At 44.4% G+C, this 21,847-nt stretch overlaps 1 long non-coding RNA gene across 2 annotated transcripts in view; it reads left to right on the top strand.

Moving 5' to 3' along the window:
• The window catches only part of LOC140216107 (uncharacterized), a 291,638-nt gene that overhangs the window by 182,058 nt on the left and 87,733 nt on the right, over positions 1 to 21,847 (top strand). The window lies entirely within an intron of this gene.

The following is a 21,847-nucleotide window of genomic DNA, read 5'->3' as shown; positions in this document are numbered from 1 at the left end:
ACAATTCCACAGTGCAAATGTCAAACCACATGTACGCTTGCCAGTGCACGGAAGGTAGCGCCGGCACACCTATTCATGCGCAGATGGTGCAGGACAGATAGCACGCGTCGAACACGGCGCAAGCACGCATGTCTGTTCCAGACAGTTATAGGGGAGAATATGTCGCTGGGCTAGTTGTCTCCAATCTAGTGGGTACATGTTAGCAGGCCGTGGAATGAACAGAACAAGCGCTTGCTCTGTTCTTTGTTACTCCCTCCTACCAAGTCTTTAATTTGACGTCGCGCCTATATGTACCGCCCAGATATAGGGCGCTCTGGCTGCCTCGCGTTTCTACGCAGCCTGGCTACGCAACTACGGCGTGGTTGAGGCAGATTCATATTATGAGAGAAAGCGCTTCTTTATGCTATTTAGGCTGATCTAATGGCGCTAAAATGAAACATGTGCGCTTATTGTATTTCAGCATTTTGAAGCATTCTCAATAGCAAGGTATGAAACCATGTCTGCCAAAACGTCTACGAGTGAGCCAAGTAGGCGCGCACTGGCGCGTGTCTCTTGTGCATGTAAACCGCCATTTCTCCCGAGGCTCGGCAAAAGCAAGGCACGTATGCGCGAGCGTGGGCGCGTCGGCATGCGTACGTGCACGTGTGGTCTGGACTTAACAGTGCAAGAGTGTAAGCGACAATTCGGCTACGCAAAAAAGTTAAAGCAGAATGCACGCAAATAGCGTTTCAGCAGTAATAATTTCAGATACTAAAACTTATCTTGCTCCTCTTATTATGTTGTGTTAGTAAATGTTGCTGAAACGGAGTAAGTGTTAAATAAAACAATTATCGGTACTTGAAATACTTTGCTTTCTTAGAATTCCTATTAGATATTACCGACGAGCGCCGTACAAGATTCTGGGCCACAGCCGAAAGCTGCAGGAAATCACTGCATGGTAAATAGTGCATGAAATTACCAATTTCTGTTTTTTTCAATGTTGACGTTTCAATATTTCAACGTTGACGGAGAACAGGCACAAGATTGGTGTCAGATACAGATCAACACGCACACTAAACTACAAAGGAAACGCCACAGAAATGCCAGATTCTACGCGGACACCTCTACGGGGTGCGAGGAGCGGCAAACCCTCGCCCACATCACGTGGGAATGTGAATCACGGCCCCGGGAAATTAATTCTACCCTTTTGGGCACAACATGGTCGCGGTGGTAGCAACATTATTTTAGCAGGAAGGGTAGGAGGGGGCCGGGCCGCAGGGAGGGGTAGGTCACGATCCACGGGGCCATAACTTTCGCCACCCACTCTGTCAGCCTGGCTTAGAGTAAATCTTGAAGACGGCAATGGAAAACCTGGCTTGCTAGCAGGGATCGGGGGAGCCAGCTGGCTCTGCTCGACGAAGCCCAGCGACCCAGAAAGGCCAGTGAAGCCCTGGACTGAGGACCTCACCCACTTGCCCAGAAACCCTACAATCAATAAAGTTTGTATTACTACCACTACCTCACCGAGAAGCTGTTTTGTCACGGTGCTCAGAGGACTGAGAAATTTGAAGCCCCTCTTCCCTCTTTCCCTCCCCCTCCCCAGTCTGCTCTTTTGTTCAGTCATCAGCTTCTCTGCTATGAAATCTTTTCGAACTATTTATCACGAAGAGTGTTATGACAGTTCTGGCAGAACGGTTCACTGCTTTCCTGTTTCTTCTTCCATAATGCCGCTTGATAAAGAGAAAACCTTGTACACTTTTAACTTATTTTCGGCGGAAAAATAAGGTTGTACCGAAGCGAAAAAATGAATCAAGAAATAGCCACTCTTATAACTGAGAAATTCGCGCGAGCTCTTTCGGTTCTCAGTGATATCAGTGATATTGAGGAGGGAAAGGAGGAAGAGGAGGGGATTACGACATCGGGTCTAAGAGTGCAGTAATATAAAAAAAAGCAAAAACAAATTACTATCACGAAAGGCAGTTCTTGAAAAGCGTTTCCTGAACTGAACAAAGGAAAGTTGAAATGAAACAAGAGCGATGCGTACATAGAAGGCCACTTACAGCGCAAATCTTCCTAGCTGCGAGGCTTTGAAAGCCAATTACCCCAGACGCCCGCTGCTTTTGCCAACGAGACTCGAGCTGCACAGGTGGTCTCTCAAGAGGCCGCGACTTAGTGCTGCACGCTCCGTCGCTCGTCTCGGATCAACGGTTTATCAGCACCCCGGTTGCCGTTAGGTCTGCCTGGGGAAAACCGTACAGCAGTACGGAAGCCGAGCCTTATACTGGCTAATCACGGGCTTGACTTGGCGCTATGATAGACAATATTTGATCAAAATTATGGGCTGATGTGCCAGGGGTCGGGCGATTGTGTGGCACAAACCGCTAACGACAATGCTCAGTTACCTGCAGTTCGGGCAATTGCCAGTAAAGAAGGTGATCAATGCACGGTAGCAAACGCAGAACGACTTGTTGAGATATTTCGAACTTATTTATAAGCACTGTGATCATTTCATTCACTGTGAACACTTACACGTAGCGAGAAAGAATGCATGCATGGAAACGGCTTTCGCCGGTAGTTTAGACTCCCTGCTATTTTACTGTTAGGCAGTCATGGAGCAACTAAACCGACAGATGTGCAAGCGGTGCAGTTCGCGATATTTCGTGCCCGCCACGCCGCCAAGCCAGCAGCAATGGACGCAAAATCCGTGGCTAATCGGCAGTTATGATGAGTCGCATATTGCAAGCACGGTGTGAGACTTCGGTGCAGCGATCTCACGAGGGCGGAGATACTTGCCGAGAACGAAAGAATGGTGATGATAAATGTGCGCACAGAGAAGTACGACACATATGTAAATACTTTAAGTATCTTATGCACATTGTGTCTCATTGACACATGCCCAGCGGCCCATAGTCGATGGTCCTAGAATGGGCGAGTCCAAATATAACAAATGTAAAAAAAATCAAATAAGGTGTCAAATATACTGAAGAAGTGGTTTTAGCTGGGCTTGTTGGTGCATATTAACGTTTAGGTGAACTGCGCGAAGATGGGACAAGGAAGCTTTATTTTCCCTTTAAGTGTTTCCGTGTCCCGTCTTCGCGCAGATCACCCAACTGTGAAATATAATTCACTATTTAATTTCATTGAGACGTATTTGTGCTTTAGAGATACCTAGGAGTCAACATTAATTGCGCACGTTTTTTTTTTTTTTTTGATCGTTGTGGTCATTGTCCCAAAAGTGGCTTCACTTTTGTCATTCATTAGGGCGACTGGCCCATGTGAACGCCTTTGAATTGCTCAGGCACTCCGAGTGCCATGCGCGAGCTCCCCGCGTTTTCCCTCCCCCCCTCCCTTCCTCTATCTCATCGTTCTATTCCTTCCTTTCCGTCCCCCCAGAGAAGGTTAGCCAACAAGACGCATTTCGGGTTAATATCCCTGCCTTATCTCGTTCTTTCCTTCTCCTGCTCTCTCCACATGTTTTATATCTTTAAAGGTCAGGAGGCTCCAGATACGTTCTCAGAAAGCTCCCAGCATGCATCGAAGTCATAAGTATATTAGAAGCGCTGGCTTTGCGCTTATTGTGCTCTCTAAACTCGTCTTCAAATTATATTTATGGCGTTGCAGCCTTCAGGTACTATCGTGTCCCGCACAAGCTTGGCTCCTCAGACCGAGGACCACGACCCCTTAACTAGAGAATACTGCACGTACGTCATCCCCTTCTTTACGGCAAGCCGATAAAAGCTGTCACCTCGAAACATGGTGCCAAAGCTACGGCATCTGTTTCGAGAGTGCGCCTTGATGTCGTATTTTAGAGAGTTTTGTAAAAAAAATATTAAATCGGGCTTTGCGGGCTCTTGGACGCCACAGTCCGCAAGAAAGCACCATGCTTATAAAATTGCAACATGAAAGAAAAATCTCAGGACACCTAAGCATTTATTATGTGTTGCGAATGCGAAAGCATCGATGTCTAGTTGAATGCCGCTTAGCGGTCATTCGAGTTTTGCGCTGCGAGTAATGTTTTCGAGTTTTGCTGTGGTTTTGCGATTAAATTGGTGCGAGTAATCTTTTTTTGTACAGTTCCTACGTTAGCATGTTGGCTGCATATAAATACCGGAATAATTTGGACGATATTGCTGAGGAATCAAGGACGTCGCATGCCTCCGACGTCCTGCTCGACGAGAGGCGAGGAAGCTATAGCGGCCACCCAGGCCGGCAGGGACGCGCTGCACCTAAAGCCCAGTGGGCGCGAGAGATATACGGACTGCGCGCCGGCTTCCAAGAGCGAGAGGGCGGCACCCGCTCGCGCGCGTCACGCGAATAAAACTGGCCTACACGACAACCCGTCTCGTTCCATGGCGTCGCGTCACCGTATCACAAGTTCGCTTCTTGCTTCACTAGTCCCAAGATCGTGATGTTCGGTCAGAATGGCAAACACGGTTCGTTTTGCAATACTTTACTTGTTAGTAGTGTTTTAAAGATAGTCGGGGAATTTTACTTCATTATTGAATATGCCCGTCTGAAGTTAAAACAAATGCGTTTGAAAGGAATAAGCGCCTTTATTTTTATAGGCGATTGAGCTTTTTCACCGTTGCTGTTTTTGTGCTTCTCTGATGAGATGGTGCTACGGCCTGTTCAGGTAATCTAAGGGTTGCCGTTTGCTTCGCCATCATCACAATGATGTGCTGTAAGACTGCCGCCACAGATTGCCACCATTCTTTTCGTTCGCTCTAACTGGCATAATGACTGGTCATATATTAGTGAAGCTTCCTCTTTAGGCTCCCTGCAACCATTTTTGAGTTACGAGTTCGTATTAAGGAATAATTAGCTTCATTCGTAGTCGTTATAAGTGGGTTCACTGTATAGCCTACATGTATTACTTTACTTCTAAGGCTGATAGCACGCACTTGTGAGCGCCTCTTGCAATTTACGTAAACGGGGAACTTACAAAAGAAAAGGATATGAGGCGGTATCTCACGATAATATGCACTCGGCCTTAAGGAGGAGATGCGTCTTACACGTGTGAATGGCACACACGACATTATTAGTTGCATGCCGCGGTTACAAAAACGGTAGCTAATCGGCGCGAACACGTAGGAAGCCGTAAAAAGCGCGCTCAGAAACCAAATAACCCTCCAAATTATATACAAAAGACCCATTTCAGGGTTTATTAGCAGAATTCTCCAACATCGAATCAAGTCCTTTGTCAGGAAAATGCGTTTTTCACAAATGTTGCCTAAGGTGGGCTTCCTAGATGCAACTAATCTAATGTTGAAAAGCACTATTTCAATGAAGGCCCTCAACAGCATATTCAAGAAGCAGTCGAAGCCACTGCCTCCCTACGACATTTGCAAAAAAAAAAAGCAAGCCGAGAATCCATTCATTACAATACGCTAGTCAATTAAAATTGCGATATTTGGAAATGAATCGATGAGGCGACATTATATTTGCAGTTTTTATGCCGTGATGTATTGTTTGATTGAGCAGACCTAAGGCCCGCTCACTGGGAATACTTTGTTCGTCTACTTGCAGTGCTAACAAGAGTACCGGGTTTGGGCATATATGCGTAAATATATCCGGCGAGATGCTCTCCGACCAACTGATGGTTGCGAAACCGGGGTGATCTGGATATCGCTTGCAACACCTTTGAAAAAGTCTCGCTTGCCATTCCTTTTGAGGAACGCTCAAAGATGACATTGGAACAATGTGCCAGCGTCAAGTCCAAATGATGAAATCATGGAGCTTTCCGGCGCAGCGCTGTCGCTTTCGTATTCCTTGGCTGCGTCCGCGTCCGGCAAGTGTTTAGAAAATATAACGCGTGCATCAACGTTAATACCCACAAAAATGTCACCATTTCTTTTTTCCTTAATTTCAAATTTAACTGCCAATTCACTTCGACTCGTGCCACGCTAAATATGCTAGTTGTCGACAGATCACCGATTCTAAGCAGCATCGTACCTCACTCGACTTCAGGAGAGAGCCTTTAAGCTCCCTGCAAACCTTCATTCATAAGAAAGTGTTCGTACTAAGCGATAATTCGCTCTAAACAAGTCGTTATCTGCGGAATTGCCGAGTGCCGACTCCTGCCCCAGAATATTTTTGGCGCTCTTTATCGACGTCCGCGACAGAAGATGACTCTCTTGCACCCTTCTTGACAAGCACTCTTTTTCTAAACCAACAGAAACAAACCAAGTTGATTGCCAAGGTCTTCAGTTCTATCAACATGCACAGAATTTTGCCGAACATTCGGTGCCTGCAAGCAACTTGCAGGCGGCAGCGGCCAGCTGGCCATGATGTCCTTGTGAAGCCGTGTCATCCTAACGTTTTTGAAATGCTAAACACGGCATATAGGTAACACACGGGTGCTTGCAGCCACCAGGTCCTTTTTGCTACAGCTGCCAAGGTGTAAAGGAAGAAACGGGATAGGAAGACTTTCTTTTCTGTTTCAGCATAATCCTATCGCACTGAAACGTTGAAATGCTTTAGAAAAGGCGTAGCGACAGCGTGCGCGAAAATGCAAAATGTAAGTAGCCTAAAGTGCGGCCGGTAAGACGCCCTGTCGTGCGCGAAAGAATGTAGGCGTTTGGGAACACGTTATATGGAGAAGGGGAAATAAATGTGTCTAAGCTATAGGGAAAGCATCACTGAGATGCGGCCTGCTTTATTCTGGCGCGTGTTATGGAATGTAACAAAAAGCGCATCCCACATGACGAGCAGGAGACCTCTCAAAATCACCTCGGAGGCGAAGAATGCCGCCTTGGGTATTGAATTTTCTATATAAAACCGAAGCAAGATGGGCCGGCAATAAAAAATTAAAAAAAAAAAGAAAGTCTTGGCATTTGCGAGTACACAATGGAAAATGTAGCAGCGTGATGTTATCGACCACGCTTCGTGAAACATGCCGTGGGATGTTGAGGTTTCTTCAAAAATCGCTGGTTTATTCAAAATTTAACCTACACCGCAGATTTGTTAAAACCGTCGTGTTACTTACTGCTCGAAGGCTTCAGTCATATCAGAAGGGGCGTTAGCGAAGGTTTCATTGTATTGATGTTCAAATTGACGTGATTATTTGACTAACAGAAGCTTATCCAAACACTATACCCTTACAAAAATGACTTTAGACTGTCTATAGAAAGTCTATAGACTTTTTATAGACGACCTCGCCTTTCTATAGATTTGGACTTTTGTTGATGCAAAGTCTATAGACTGTCTATAGATGAAAGTCGATAAAGTTTCTATTTTTTTGTCTATTCGTAGTCTATAGACGGTCTATAGAAAAAAGCCGATATGGTGTTTGTTTCCTTTTTGTCTACTTCCCCTCTGTAGACTACCTATAGACAAAAGTCGATACATGCTCTATTTATTTTTCTCTATTATTTACCTATAGACTTTCTATAGACGAAAGTCGATAAGATGTCTATTTCTTTTTGTCTATTGGCAGTCTATAGACGGTCCATAGAAAAAAGTCGATACAGACTATTTATTGTTGTTCATTCTTGGTCTTTAGACTGTTTATAACGAGAGTCGATAAGATTGTATATTTCTTGTCTATTTCCACTCTACCTAGTCCTGCACAAACACGCACCTGCACACATTCACGTACACCGCGGCCCCCATATATATATATATATATATATATATATATATATATATATATATATATATATATATATATATATATATATATATATATATAGCGTGTGATCGCGCGCTTCTTCACGCTCGGACAAACACTTCTATGGAGCTCGTATTGAGCAACTGTTGCTCTACAAGTTTATCATTGAGAATATTCATCTAATTAACATAATTGAGAAGTTAATTAAAGGGACACTAAAGGTTACCAGAAACTCAAGTTAAAGTGGTAGAGCAATGTTCTAGAACGTCTAAGGCGTCAATTTAACCGCAAACAGAGCTTTAGTAACCGAGAAATTGAGGTAAATGCATGACACGATTTGAGACCCCCCAGCGACATTCCGGTACTAGCCCGATGACGAAAGGACTCCTCATAATTTGTGTTACTAATACTCAACTACTCGTATTAAAAATATCATTTCATTCGATTATAAGACGGAAAAAAATGCTACTTGCCTACGTCTATTCGACTCTAAGAAAAAATAACATTTTGACGTTACCCTTCAGTAATATGGGTGTTCGAAAGGTTTCGTTTTCGCTCGACTCTGCGCGCTCGACTCTGCGCCGCGCACGCTTTGGAGTTTCAGTACTTTCGTTATCGCGTCGTGCTGTGAGGGTTCTGCTGGCTCGCGACACTTTCATTTGGAACAAGCAGCGAGAATGCCACGTCCATGTGATGTCGTGGGAAGCCCTCGTTGCTTTCCCGCTCCGGAGAGCCGGTGTCGAGGCCGCCGTCGTAGTACGCAACGACGCCGGCAGTGCGAGCCCTCAGCAGCAGGTCGCGCTCGTCGGTGCTCAAATCGCTGAAGTTGAGCCCACCATCGCGAGCCAATCTGTCGGTGTCAGGGTCCATTGCGACGAGCGTCGAAGTTTGCGCCATAGAATGAAGTACCAGCTTATGGGCGTCTTGCGCTGGAGTTTGAGGTATAGTAGCGGCGCCTGGTGGCGGTGCGGGAAACGACATCTGGGTCGCGCCAGCTTGGGTCGTATTGAGCCCTGGCTGTGGCGAAGCACGTTTCTAGGCCGAGTTTTGCGTCGATTCGCACTTTTTTATGCCCTGTTGCGAGTGCGAAAAGGCTCGTCACTTCTCACAGATCACGCCGACCACGCTGCGAGCTCGCCGCAGCCTATAGTTTAACGAAAACGGACTCTCCGTGTGCCGTGGGACGTAATGTGGGACGTAATTCGTTTCTCCTTCCGCTAGCCACCATACTCCCGCTTTCGCTCTGCTGTCGGCTCTGTTTCTGGCCGGGCGTTTGCATTTTGCGCAGAAAAGCCGTAGCGCCGTCTGCGGACGCCGTTCTACTCACCGTTGGCGCAACGTCACCATGAGACCATGATGTCAGTACTCCTCGATCGGAGGGCGGGCGATTTGAACTGCGCTAGCGGTACGCGGACGCTTCAGAACGCATTTTCTCTTAAAATAAGTCTCTCCTTGGCACGAAACAAGCGTTTCGAGGTTTCTGTGATGGTATTTCAACAGTCCACGTTGACTTAATAGTAACCTTTAGTGTCCCTTTAACACTAATTATCTAATCAGGGGAATGCACTAAAATTATCTGAGTATCTCCAAGCGATGGCAAACAACATTACCTTGGTTTTCTCCAGCTACGTAGCATTTGTATATGTTAAAGTCTGGCTCAAGTTAAGTGAAACATCCCGTACACTTTGCAATTCCAATTATTCTCCACGGTTTCCTATATCACCGACGATGAAGGCCATAGGGTGGGACGTAACCAAAAGTCATGTTAACATGTGCGAACAGACCGTATACCGATTGTGGTATACCCTGCTCACTAGAATTAAACAAGATGCTTTCTTTTACCGATAGTCATCAGAATATTTGACGAAGAAGGAACGGTGTCAGTTTGTAAACACAGGATTACCAAAGCCATCCACGTTCGTTGGTAAGGTGATTTCAAAATTATTTCTACGTTTTTGTATATGTTTAAACTGTTGAGAGCTGCTCAGGGTCACGTTTTGGTACACTCTGCCCTTCGTGAAGACATGATATGCATTCTCGGAAATTCGAAGCTTTATATGGCAAGTGTACATATGATAGTAAAAGAAAGCTTCTGTACTGAATATTTCTACACTTGAGCAGGTAAAACAGCGGAACGTACGAGACGTGATGAAGTAAGAGACAAAGGCGCTGAACAAGAACCAAATTTTGTTTTCCCAAGTGGCGATGTATAAACCTTCCGCCCAATACGGAAAACAGAAGAGAAGCACATGCGGCGAAGGGTTGGAGCGAAATCACTCATACAAGCATGGTATTTCCATAGGAAGGAGTGAAACGGAAGAGGAAATTGCGCATGATCGTCACCAAATTTTTGGAGGGGGAAAGCTTCCAGTACCATGCAGTCATGTGCTTTTATTAAGCTTATTTGATGCGTTTCGTGCAATACCTAAAGAGTGGTTAAACACCCCATTTAGGTCAATGCAGGATAAGGTGGCTATCTCTGGCCGTATTCCCAAATAAGCTGTTACGTTAAAATTGCTCGTTAGTGGAGGTTCTAGCCAGTGGACCCTAGATACCGCGAAATGCTGCGAATGATAAAAAAAAAATGCTTCGCTGTAAAAGCAACAGTAATTCTTTGGCGAGTTATCTTCAGTAGCTGATGTTCAAAGAAACAAACAAAAAGAGGGGGAGAACATGCAATGTAGCCTTTGTCGTGGAGATTCAAGTGGCTATTCACACTGGAAATGAACCCGGCACGAGCAAGCGCATTCACGCACTTGGGAAAACGTCTACTAACAGAAGCAACCGGCAGCTATGGAGAAGACAACGAGCACTCAGGTGACTCGAGACTCCACAACCGGTGTTTCGCAGAGAAAGTAGGCATTACGCGAGTACAGTTTTTTTCCGGAGTATGCTTTCTACTGCATCTAGCTGTTGCTTTCAACGAGGAATACAAAAATTCTTTGACGCTAAACTTAAACACAGCAAAATATAGAGCAGGTCAGAATCGTGTGCGTTGAGCTCAGCGGTCCTTGTTTACCGACGTGTACACGAAGCCCGAAACGTGACCTGAATGTGCGGCAGTCCGGAACCGTAGCCTCGCTTTAGCCCGGGGCCCAAACGGCAACGTTGTGTAGTGAGAACAGAGAGGCTCGCCACATTCCTGGTTACGACATGAAACCTGACGAGCTGGGATTGTCGGGCTGTAGCGTAGCTATACGCCCGGCGCAAAGGAAAGAAAAGAAACTAGTCGAGCCTTAGGCGAAGACAGATCAATACATAGCATTTGGTTCTGTGAAAAAAAAAAAAATCTTCCTTAGCATGAACACCTGTGTGAACGATTATCTTAGTAAGTAGAGAGCGATAGTTAGAAAACAGTGCAAAATGGGCTACTGCAAGCGACGTTTGTGCGGTGTCGTTTGTAGGAAAAATCCACATTCCATTTTAGGCCACTCTTCCACACTGAACATAATGTGGGTGGCCTCCTATCTGAAGGTTATGAAAGAAGCGCGCTAAAGGATACGACGACTAACCGTTTCTTTAATAGAAAATTCTTCCGGATTTCCTCAAGGAATCCGCAAACTATCTATTTTGATCTTTGGCACTTGAAGTCTTGCGCAAGCTGAAAATCGCGATATTCTTGTTCAGGGAGTGTTTGGCATGCACGTAGCGATCGTTTCGCAAACGAACCGAAAGAGAGAGAGAGAGAGAAATAATAAAAGGAAAGGGGAGTAAAGGGAAAGACGTCAACTAGACACCCGTCCTGTTTATTACCATATGCTATGGGGATGGTGTTACGGAATGAAAAGTGAGAAAACACTGAGCGTGTCGCTTTGTTTCGGCAGTGCACATCAAATCTACAGTAGCACACTGAAGTTTGTTGACTTCAGGAACTTCAGTAATAGATATATCGCATCCTGGCCATGTGACGCATGTGGCCATGTTTCAAATACACTCGTTCCCAAAAATTCTGGTGACCTCACGGGGTACGGAGTAGGAGCCGCTGGCCGTCATAGCAGGGACGGACGCAAATGTGCCTAAACACCATTTCCTCTATTTCACATTCTTTAGTGGCGTGACCTGCAGTGACCGGCCGTACTGTGTATGGCCTGTAGTGTGTGTTCTACTTAATTCTTTGAGACTTGTCATCTTGGTCTTTCTTTTCTCTTCTTTCCCCATCTTGCTATCTTCCATTTCTGTGTTTCTATCTCTTCGTCCTTTCTGAAGAGTAGGCAGGCGTTGTGCCCCTTCCGGTGGCAGTTTCCAGCCGGCTCCTTGCTTTTCCTTTCCTGTCGTATGTATATATCTTCTAAAAACGAATAATAACAATAATGATAATAATAATAATAATAATAATAATAATAATAATAATAATAATAATAATAATAACAATAATAATAATAATAATAATAATAATAATAGACGTGTCACACCAGCAAATTTTGAACGAACGTGTTTACCTCGTCCCAATCAGAAACGAATGTTCCTATGTAAATGCCAGACTCAGTAGCAAGCGACATTGGATTGGATTGGAGAAACTTTATTTATGCCTGCAGTTGGGCGCTCAAGCGCCCCGACGAGGGCCTACGTCATCCTCGAAGTTGCCGTTACTCGGCGCGGGTCTCCGCTCGCCGTTGCCGGCTCGCTGGGTCCGTGCCTTTCGAGCGCCTCGAGGACCTGCTGGACGGCCCAGAGCTGATCGTCTCGGTCGTAGCTCTTTGCGGCTGCCTCGAGCGACAGAATGTTTGTTGGTTTCAAACTGGACCGGCCTTGTGGTAACTTCAGGAAACGGTCAAGAATTTGCAGACCATAGTTTGAGAGATCAATGATTGCGAGAAGCACGTACGGTGATTTTAAATGAGCAAGTTAGATATGTCAGCTGCGCGCTAAACGGTTATGATGTGGTCAGCGGGCTTTCAACTACCTTTCACCAACCTTTCTCTCGAACGCGAGTCATTCAAGGAGGTAATCTAAAGCTACAATGGCTGGAGACTGCCAGAGTCGACGCGCGAACTGTTAGAGTCGGATATCGTAAGAAAGAAAGAAAGAAAGAAAGAAAGAAAGAAAGAAAGAAAGAAAGAAAAGAAGGAAAGCTGCGCAAAACGACCCACCGGTACTGGTCAGGCTACAGGCTGGCCTCCATTAGAGCAGCACCGAATAGCAAAGCGAAAGTCGGGGAGTGACTGATACAGTTCCACTCATCGCGCGAGACAAGCTCGGTAAAGCTAGCCTCTCCACCGAAAGGATACACAAGTGCAGGAAACAAAAGCTGTTTATAGGCGCTCAATGTCAGCGAAAGATTGAACGAAGAAAATTAATGCACGAAGGACAAAAACACGAAGCAAGGAGTCGTCGGAACTTATAAATTACCGGTACTAGAGCTCCCGTGTGGTGTGATGAAAAAAGCTGCACCCTTCACGTAGCACGAAAGGTTAGGAACCAGCAGTGGGATCACAAAGTTGCCCATGCCTTTCAGCGCCTTCGAAGTCGTCAACAAAGAGCAAAGTAATGTTGAATGATAGGGTTTCAACATCCTACACTCCCTTCTATATACGAAAGAAGAACAAGGGGGATTGAACTTATAATCCACATCTTTCTGTCATTTCATCACTACAAACTTTCTGCTGCTAAGCCCTAAAGTCAAAGGTTACCAGAAGTCATAGCTTTATTTTCACTCTGTCGCTTTGCAGAATACGCTTCAGGATGCATGGTAAGTTTAGCACACGTTTGAAAAAATTTTTTGATTTTTTTCCCTGTTCAGTGGCCATTACACGAAAAGAAATGCTTATTCTCTAGATACTATTAAAACAATTGCGTGGCGACCAATAAAACGCATTTACACCAAATTTTCGCCATGCTGCCGGTGACACTTAATGTACCACAACACTGCGCCAGGGTCGCAGTCACGGCCTGAAATACGTTTTATATGGTTGTCGTTCCACTTGTCATTATTATTTTTTTTTGCGCCTGCATGCGTGCCTTTCTGAATACTTGCCGGCATGAGTAACGCCTGGAATATCTCACCTATAGTTTTATTATATTTTGTACTACTACTTTACTACGTCGTGCTAGAAGCATTAGCTCGTAAGGAGGATGACATAAGCTTCATTGTTACCGCGTCTAAATTCTGACGAAAGTTGCGGGAACGTTTCGTAAAGGTGCCGCAAAACTGGCGAAAGCTACTGCAGTGGTCTCCAAAAAGTGTGTCGCTGGCATTGCCGGATAACGTTTGACACGCGCACCGTCCTACAGCATAAAGTAGACTTGTCCACAATAATTAGGTGCGTGTACTTCACGCAGTAATACACTACCAATCGCGAAGCCATGGAGTCTGTTGCAACGTGGAAGTTCTGGACGATGGCCCCAACATGTTTAGCATTTCTAGTTCACATCCAGCATGGCGACGACGGGGCTTTTTTGTGTATCGTCTACTGCAGCACGAGCTACATTTTTTAGCACTTGTGCAGTTAGGCAAGGTGCCCTGCCAGCAAATCGATATTCATCAGGCGGCGTAAAATAATAATAATAATAATAATAATAATAATAATAATAATAATAATAATAATAATAATAATAATAATAATAATAATAATAATAATGAGGTCACGTGGAGGAAGAGCTGCCTATACTCGTTGTAGCCGACTTCCCCGTTTCCCCAGCACAGAGTAGCCAGACCGTACTTACACTGTCTAACCTCGTCTTTCGCCACCTTTTGTCTCTCTCTCTCTCTCTCTCGATCTCTTTCTCAGGTTATATTTACTCTATCTTGCCAATTTAATTACGCGGTGAGCGATGTAATGATTAACTCAGTATATTCATTTAAGAAACGCTATTTATGTAAGCGATGGGTGCTGGGACGTACAAAAGTACACCTAGTGCGCTACAGGTTTGCTGTAAAAGATGTGAAACTGAAGTTTCGTGATGTGAAAGCTCGTCTATATTCTGCCATGCTCAGAATACCTCGTTTAAGACGTACGCATTAAGAAGACCACGCACATGATGGATCTACCTCGGTCAGATTCGCTTGAAGATCTCTAAACTTGCTATTATAATCATTTAGAAACTTAGAGGCATCATCGTGGTGTCTTATGTCTATGTGTAGGTTTGCGTCAAATTTACGTGAAAGGTGCACCCTGCACCTGAGCACAGCAATAAAAAAAATGGGAGTGGAGGAGGAAGGGGGACGCTATAGAACACGCTTGAAAAGAGGTAGCTGCGATATCAGTTTTCATTGGAATAAAACAAAAAAAAAAAAGAAATAAGCACCAATCTTTCCACTTGCACTCACGGAGGGACATCGGCTTTATAAGAACGGACTTGTGTTAACAGCTCGTTTAAGAAGCGTGCGACATGCACCGGAAGTAAAAGGCATAAATGGACGCAACCTCGCCTGGAGCAAGTTTTAAGGACCCTTCCAGGCATATAGAAAGCGTTTATAGGGTAAAGAGCACGCCGAATATACAAGGAAAATGTGAGAAAAACGACAAACTAAAAAAAAAATAATATCGTTCTACTGCTTCAGTCATTCGCCATGGACGCAGTGCACTGCACTGCATGACATGATAAATGGGATTAACGGTCTTCAAGGTCGTCCCATGAATACTGATCTCCTAAAAAAAAAGGGGGGGGGGGGGGGCACTCTTTTGGCGTACGACAATTGCAAGCTCTAAGACGTCTTTCGATGGCATCGTTCTTGAGGCAGCTTTTCTTTATTTCATTGAAGCGTATAATATTACTACCATATTGTGTGGAGGAAAACAGTAAAAGGAACATTCTTAAAAAAGGTTGCTTCCTTTGGGGCCTATGTTGCCCCACAACAATAATCGTCATCTGCCTTGCTGGCGTTTGCTTTCTTGAAAACTCTGCGCTCGCTACTTTCCTGTTGAAAATGCTCTGTCACACTGATAGTGTGCATGCTGTTCGGTACCAAGTTAAAGTGTGCATGCTCGGTACCAAAGATAGTGTGCATGCTGTTCGGCGCACAGTGTTAAAGGAAGGAAATCCGGGCAAGATAAATAACGATTACCGTTGTGGGACAACATAAACCCCAATGGGTGCAAACTTTTTAATAGTGATGGTATAAAGGCAGAAGATACGAGGAAGTTTTAAAGCAGCTGAAGGGAAATCACTGTTAATATAACGAATGATCAGATTTACACTCTAGAATACTTTAACAGGATGTGAACTCTTCTGTTGCGCGAACATTTATATATATTGTAGCACTGAGATTTAGTACGTGAATGTTCGTCCATGTGTCTATTAGTCCACTTTTGTGATTGTTGACAACTTTCAGACCATAACTATCATGTAAGACAAGAGGAGTAACCGGCGCCACACATAGGCAACAAACTCTCCTTAAATACATTTAATAAAAAAAAATATAGCGCAAATTTTTCCTTATTAAGTGCAGTATAATCAGCTACGTTTTTTTTTTATGCGAGTATAAATGCCTTAGAGCATACAGGGTTATGGGATGCGGGCGAATAAGGATGGTTAAACGAATGAAAAAGGATTTGTAGATCTAATGAAGTCCAAGAGGGATCGATGATGTGGTCCCTGCGTCCACGCAGTATAATCGCTAGGATTATGCGGCGAAAGTTCGGCTGCATGTTGGATGCTCCTGCTAAAGTTTAAAATTCACTGCTTTGCAAGGACGGGATATCACACACACAGAGCCAGAGTTCTATTTCTGACGCGCCCCAAATGCGTCGATCACCAACATGGCAGATGATGTCGAACTGTCAAAATAAAGTGCTGCAGGAAAGCGTGTTCTTCTGAAATAACACCAAAAGTTTGGAAATACCACCAAAATAGCAGTGGCATTCTTTGTGTACCGAGCTCTTTCATCGTTACCTTCGAAAGGAACTAGAATCCGGACATTAAGAACCGTAAACGGACAAAACAACAGCAAATCCTTTTTGTTCTTTTTTACCTACGTGAAGCCCCCTCGAGGATGCTCATCCGCTCGTCTTGCGGACGGACTAAAAGGACCGACAGCTTAACAAGATGGAAGGCGTGTCTAGCCGTGGACGACAGGCGATGATTGTGTTCTGATCTAGACAAAGTCTGGCTGCCAGCGCGGCAAGTGTGTCATCAATACAGCCAAGGTGGACTCTAGGGTGGCACGTAGGCCCCAGAACCCGAGAAAGAGACACGTCAAGTAAAAACGAGTAAAATGCTGTCGAGAACAAAACAAATGTTTAACGAACCTGAAGCACTGTAAAATGTATAATATAATCATCTCGCAATTTTACCACTGACTTCTGATGTACATTCATTAGTCTTTCCTCTGCACCGAATTGTATCTTCGCTGTTATGGTTCTTCACCACGTGTCATCCTTCATGGTGCGCTTCTGAACTCGATTATCACCTTACCCGCCGTGGTTGCTCAGTGGCTATGGTGTTGGGCTGCTGAGCACGAGGTCGCGGGATCGAATCCCGGCCATGGCGGCCGCATTTCGATGGAGGCGAAATGCGAAAACACCCGTGTACTTAGATTTAGGTGCACGTTAAAGACCCCCAGGTGGTCGAAATTTCCGGAGTCCTCCACTACGGCGTGCCTCATAATCAGAAAGTGGTTTTGGCACGTAAAACCCCATAATTTAATTTTTTTAATTATCACCTTCAGTTACGGCATGTATGCGTAAGCAGCTTCCTTTGTATTATTGCGCTGCGAAGTTATCAGCTGGGCTTTGCTGGAACCCTGTAAGATTACGCTCCCTCGTAACAACACCATCGAAGCCCCAGAAACGAAAATAAAGTAAGAAAGCAATTCTCAAATTCACGTGGCATTCAAATAATAGCCCCGCGGCTCTGAAGCGGGGGCTGTACCCCTACTTTACGACTGCATTGCATTTGTGGTGAAAAGAGATTGCGTTATCACTATCACTTTACTCTCCGAGTTCACAAAGCAGCTTTTACGGTTCATTATAAAGATATGTGAAAAATATAAAACTTTTTTTTTTTATTTTCTCGTTCAAAATTATTTAACCATTAAGAGAGAAAAGAGAAAGCAAGGATAGAAAAGGCAAGTAGGTCAACCTGACGAGCGTCCAGTTGGCTACCCTACGCTTAGGGTAACGGAAAGGGGAATAGAAAGAGGGGGAGAGAGCACTGAGTGCACGTGGGAGGACGCACAGGGACACTACAAGCAGCAGAAGCTTGATGTGGGCGAGTTGGGGTAACATACTTGAAGAAAAAAACAGCGCTAAAAAGACGCGGACTAAAACAAGAACATGTACAACGGACATGCGCTAACTTCCAACTAAATTTTATTTGAAGAAACAGATTGTATATATATGGAAACACGAATAGTACCCCCGTGACATCAGGACCTCTCTTTAGTTGGAAGTCAGTGCTTGTCCGTCGTACATGTTCTTTTAGTCCGCGTCTTTTTAGCGCTGTTATTTCTTCAAGTACACTATAAGTGGTCTCTCAAGCTGGTACACTTCATGTAACGTACTATTGCACGAATCGCTCACGAAACGTGTGATACCGTCCGCGTTCCTTTCTGTTTTTTGTAAATTGTGCGCTAAAACATTATTAAGTATGGATTACCAACTAGACCGAAGCAACGCTTTGACTTTATTTTAATCTTGCGCGGTGCATATGGTAATAGGACTAATCAAAATTGACCAAACGGTCCTGCCTTATAGAGGGTATAAAAGCTTGTGCCCGAGCTAATCGAATTACATTGATTACATATGGATTCAGGAATGCCTTTCCTCGCCGTCTCAGTATGTGGTGGTTAATCGTGCACAATCTGGTGTGGCTCGCGCAACGTCCGGTGTCCCTTAGGCCTCCGTGTTGGGCCCGTTGCTTTTTTTTTTTTTAGTGTTTGTGAACGACCTCCCCGACACCATCACTTCTTCCGTTAGATTGATTGCCGATGATGTAATAATATATAAGAAAATTGCAAGTGTTGCTGATACCGTTATCTTAAAAAAATGATTTAGCTAAACTAGAAAACTGGTGTAGACAATCACATATGCAAATAAACGCATAAAAAACTGTCCACATGTGTTTCATGAAGAAATGCATGCCAAAACGATTATATAATCTATCCGGCTCTTCACAGCAGACTGTTTCCGAGTATAAGTACTTAAGGATATTTCTCGCGCCATCTGTATGTTGGCATAGGCATGTCGATTTTATTACAGCAAAGGCATGCAAAGTGTTAGTATTCTTACGGCGTAACATGATGCTAGTTCCTCAGCAGGTCCGCGATTTTCCGTGTAAAAGCTATGCCAGACCAATTTTAGAGTATAGAGGCACTATATGGGACCCTCCAATGGGTATCGACCAAGACAATCTTGAGAGAGTCCGGAATATAACAGCACGGTATGTAATCGGTAACTAAGGAAGCAACCTAAGCATTACTGCTACGAAAGAAACATTGGAACGGCAGCTGTTAGAAGAAAAGGTACACCTTACGCTTGAAGCTTTTTGACACTACATTTCATGGATAAATTGAAATAGACAGCGATAAGTATACTTTTCAGCCGCATTATATATCTAGACGAACAGATCATGAGCTCAAGGTCAGGGAATATAGCGGCAAAACTAATCTTTTCAAAAGCACTTTTTTCTCCAACACCATTTTTAAGTGGAATCGACTGCCTGCTACCGTGGTTGGCATACGTGATAACGAAGCTTTTGCAGCTGCTCTTTAAAATTCTCCTCTGTCTACTACTGCAGCTGATGTTATATTTAATACGCCTCTATTCTATAGTTCGATTGTGCCAATTTCATCTACAAAAGCCCTAGGAGCTTAGTTTATTTTATGTTGATAATGTGCACTGACATCTTGATGTACTACTTCTGTTCCTTGGTGATATTGATTGGGCTTCACACTGTACGAATATTTATTATAAAAATGACATAGGTCGTTCAAATTGCTCTCTGTAGCCCACCCCCCTTCCGCTGTAATGCCTAATTGGCCCTGTGGGTATGAAAATAAATAAATAAATAAATAAATAAATAAATAAATAAATAAATAAACAAAAAAAGAGAAAACAATAAATTGTGGCACCAAGCAGCTTCAACTACAGAAACGTTTTGCTGATTTAACACTCACTCAACTTGTACTTCATGCTGTAGTTTTACTGCGGCAACTCTTTGTTACATTCTGAAAGCAACTATAAACTATTCCCGGTACATATACCTATTGAGATTTAGCGCTCTTTTCTACAATGTGCAGTTTTTGCTGAGACTCATGACAGAATGTGCAACTGAGTCACGTTTACGACAAAACTCCCTCGTTGCGTAAAAGAAGCCGTGGCAAATAAGCGTATTCTAATGATCGTTTAATTTTCTTACCTTCTATTGGTGTTTTTGCTTTCTCATTTCTGTCAGTCTCTTATCTGTACGAGTGCATCACAAATCAATCGCAGCGACCACAATATATTACGGGCGTGAGTCACAAAAGCGCGCATGATGTTACGGCGAAAGCGGTTTTTTTTTTTTCTTGAGGGAAATGACAAGCTCGTGTTGCCTTGGCAGGCAAATAACATTGCATTCTCCCAGACTCAGGTGTTCGTTAAAGACAAGACAGAATGCTTTTGCTCGAAGAAAATGCAGCCGCCGCCGATGTTAACTTCGCTGACACGGCCTTTCAACAAAGCAACCTGATGACGTACGTGAGACGTGGGTGGAGTAAGCATTAGCACTCCTGTTGATGCGCCTTTACCCGCTGCCTCTTTCAGGGCCAAGCAAGCAAGAAGAAAGAAATCTCAGGGCCTTTTTTAGCAAAATTAGGATCGAGCGAGTGCCCGTTGTTGCGTGAAAACAAGCGCAACGAAGCAAGCAGTGCGTTTGCGGCCGAGCGCATACGGTGCACCGTTATGGTGCGCCTGCATGGATGCAAGGAAAACTAACGTTTTCCTGGTCGGTCACGCAGGAGTGTACGGTTTCCATTACTCAGCGGCTTTGGGGTTCGCAACCATATCTGACGGCGAGGGCCGCTGCCAGACGAGCACGCGCCATCGATCTCGAAGGGAAGGTGCAAAAGATGGGTGAATGAGATTGATTACGGATAGTGGATTGCTTCCGACCAAAGCGGTTCATCAGCCTCCAAATCCCGTACCTTTTATACTAACCCTGGCCCACAGGCAGAACCGTATTGATCAGAACGACCGAGCAAGTCGGTGGAAGAGTTGTTGCTTTCGGCGCCTTTTTAATCGCTACTACGTGGAACGTGCAGTAGTGTAATTTTCTTTCTGTGTGGCAGCGTGCGAATGCAGAGGTGCAAGTGCAGTTGCAATCAGCCTTAAAGAAAGTTATGGTCGACACTATTCGTGTTTTTCCGCCAACTATCTCTGAACATTAAAGTGGCAATTTAAGAGCAAGAATCTCTGCAGACGCTCTGCAAAAACTGTAGAGGTGGAGGATAGGTGATTAGTGCCGGTTGGGTTGAAAAACAGTCTGCTGTGGTTTATGCAGCCAGGTGTAGCTACTGTCACTCGTATGTTTGACAACAACGTAGTTATTTAAAACTTACGCTGTCCTTCGCACCGTTGGCCTGAATGAAAATGGACGCCGTTAGTCAGAGGATCACATGTTACATGTCTCGCAAGTGCTAGGAATCTTGTTCACCTCAATTGGCAGCACGAACCGGGCAATCGCAGCATGTGAGGTTACTCGCCTGTCTCACGACTGCTTCATTGTGCACAGGCACAGAGATGAGATCACGAGATTATTTGAATCTAGATCAATTATTCACATCCCTATATAAGGTAAGCCAGGTTTCGGTCAGTACGCCTTCGCTATCTTTCTTGACAAAAGAATTGTCACCTCTCAGTGGCTCACAATTTGTGCGAGCTTGCTTTGTTGTCTTGCGTATATAAACCCGCAATCTGGCTTCTAATAAACCATAGTAGGGATTGTTTGTGTCACTTCTGTTGGTCTCGTATGAAATTTTTGAGCTAAGCACAAGAACAGATGTAGTATGGACAAAAGTGAAAGTGAACTCTTGCAAACATTTTTACTTACAGGCACTATGTCACCGTGGCCTCTTCTCTCCTTAGATTTTTCGCCTCTGCTGCGTTCACCCCCCTCATTCTCTCTTTGTTCTTTTCTTTCTCCCCAGACATGTAGAAATTTCCCTACCTTCAAAGGCTCTGAATACAAAGTCGGTATATTTAGAGCTGTATTCATTCTTGTTGTCACGAGCACTCCAAGTTATAAGGCAGTGCCTCCTTTTAAGTGCCGATGTAGTTGTAACGTAATGGACAGTCTAACGAGACGCAGCTGTCAAGATATAAAAAGACCTACCAGTAGACG

Source organism: Dermacentor andersoni, chromosome 2 (assembly GCF_023375885.2).
Source record: "Dermacentor andersoni chromosome 2, qqDerAnde1_hic_scaffold, whole genome shotgun sequence".
Classification (NCBI taxonomy): Eukaryota; Metazoa; Arthropoda; class Arachnida; order Ixodida; family Ixodidae; genus Dermacentor; species Dermacentor andersoni.
This window is presented reverse-complemented; position numbering and strand designations above follow the sequence as displayed.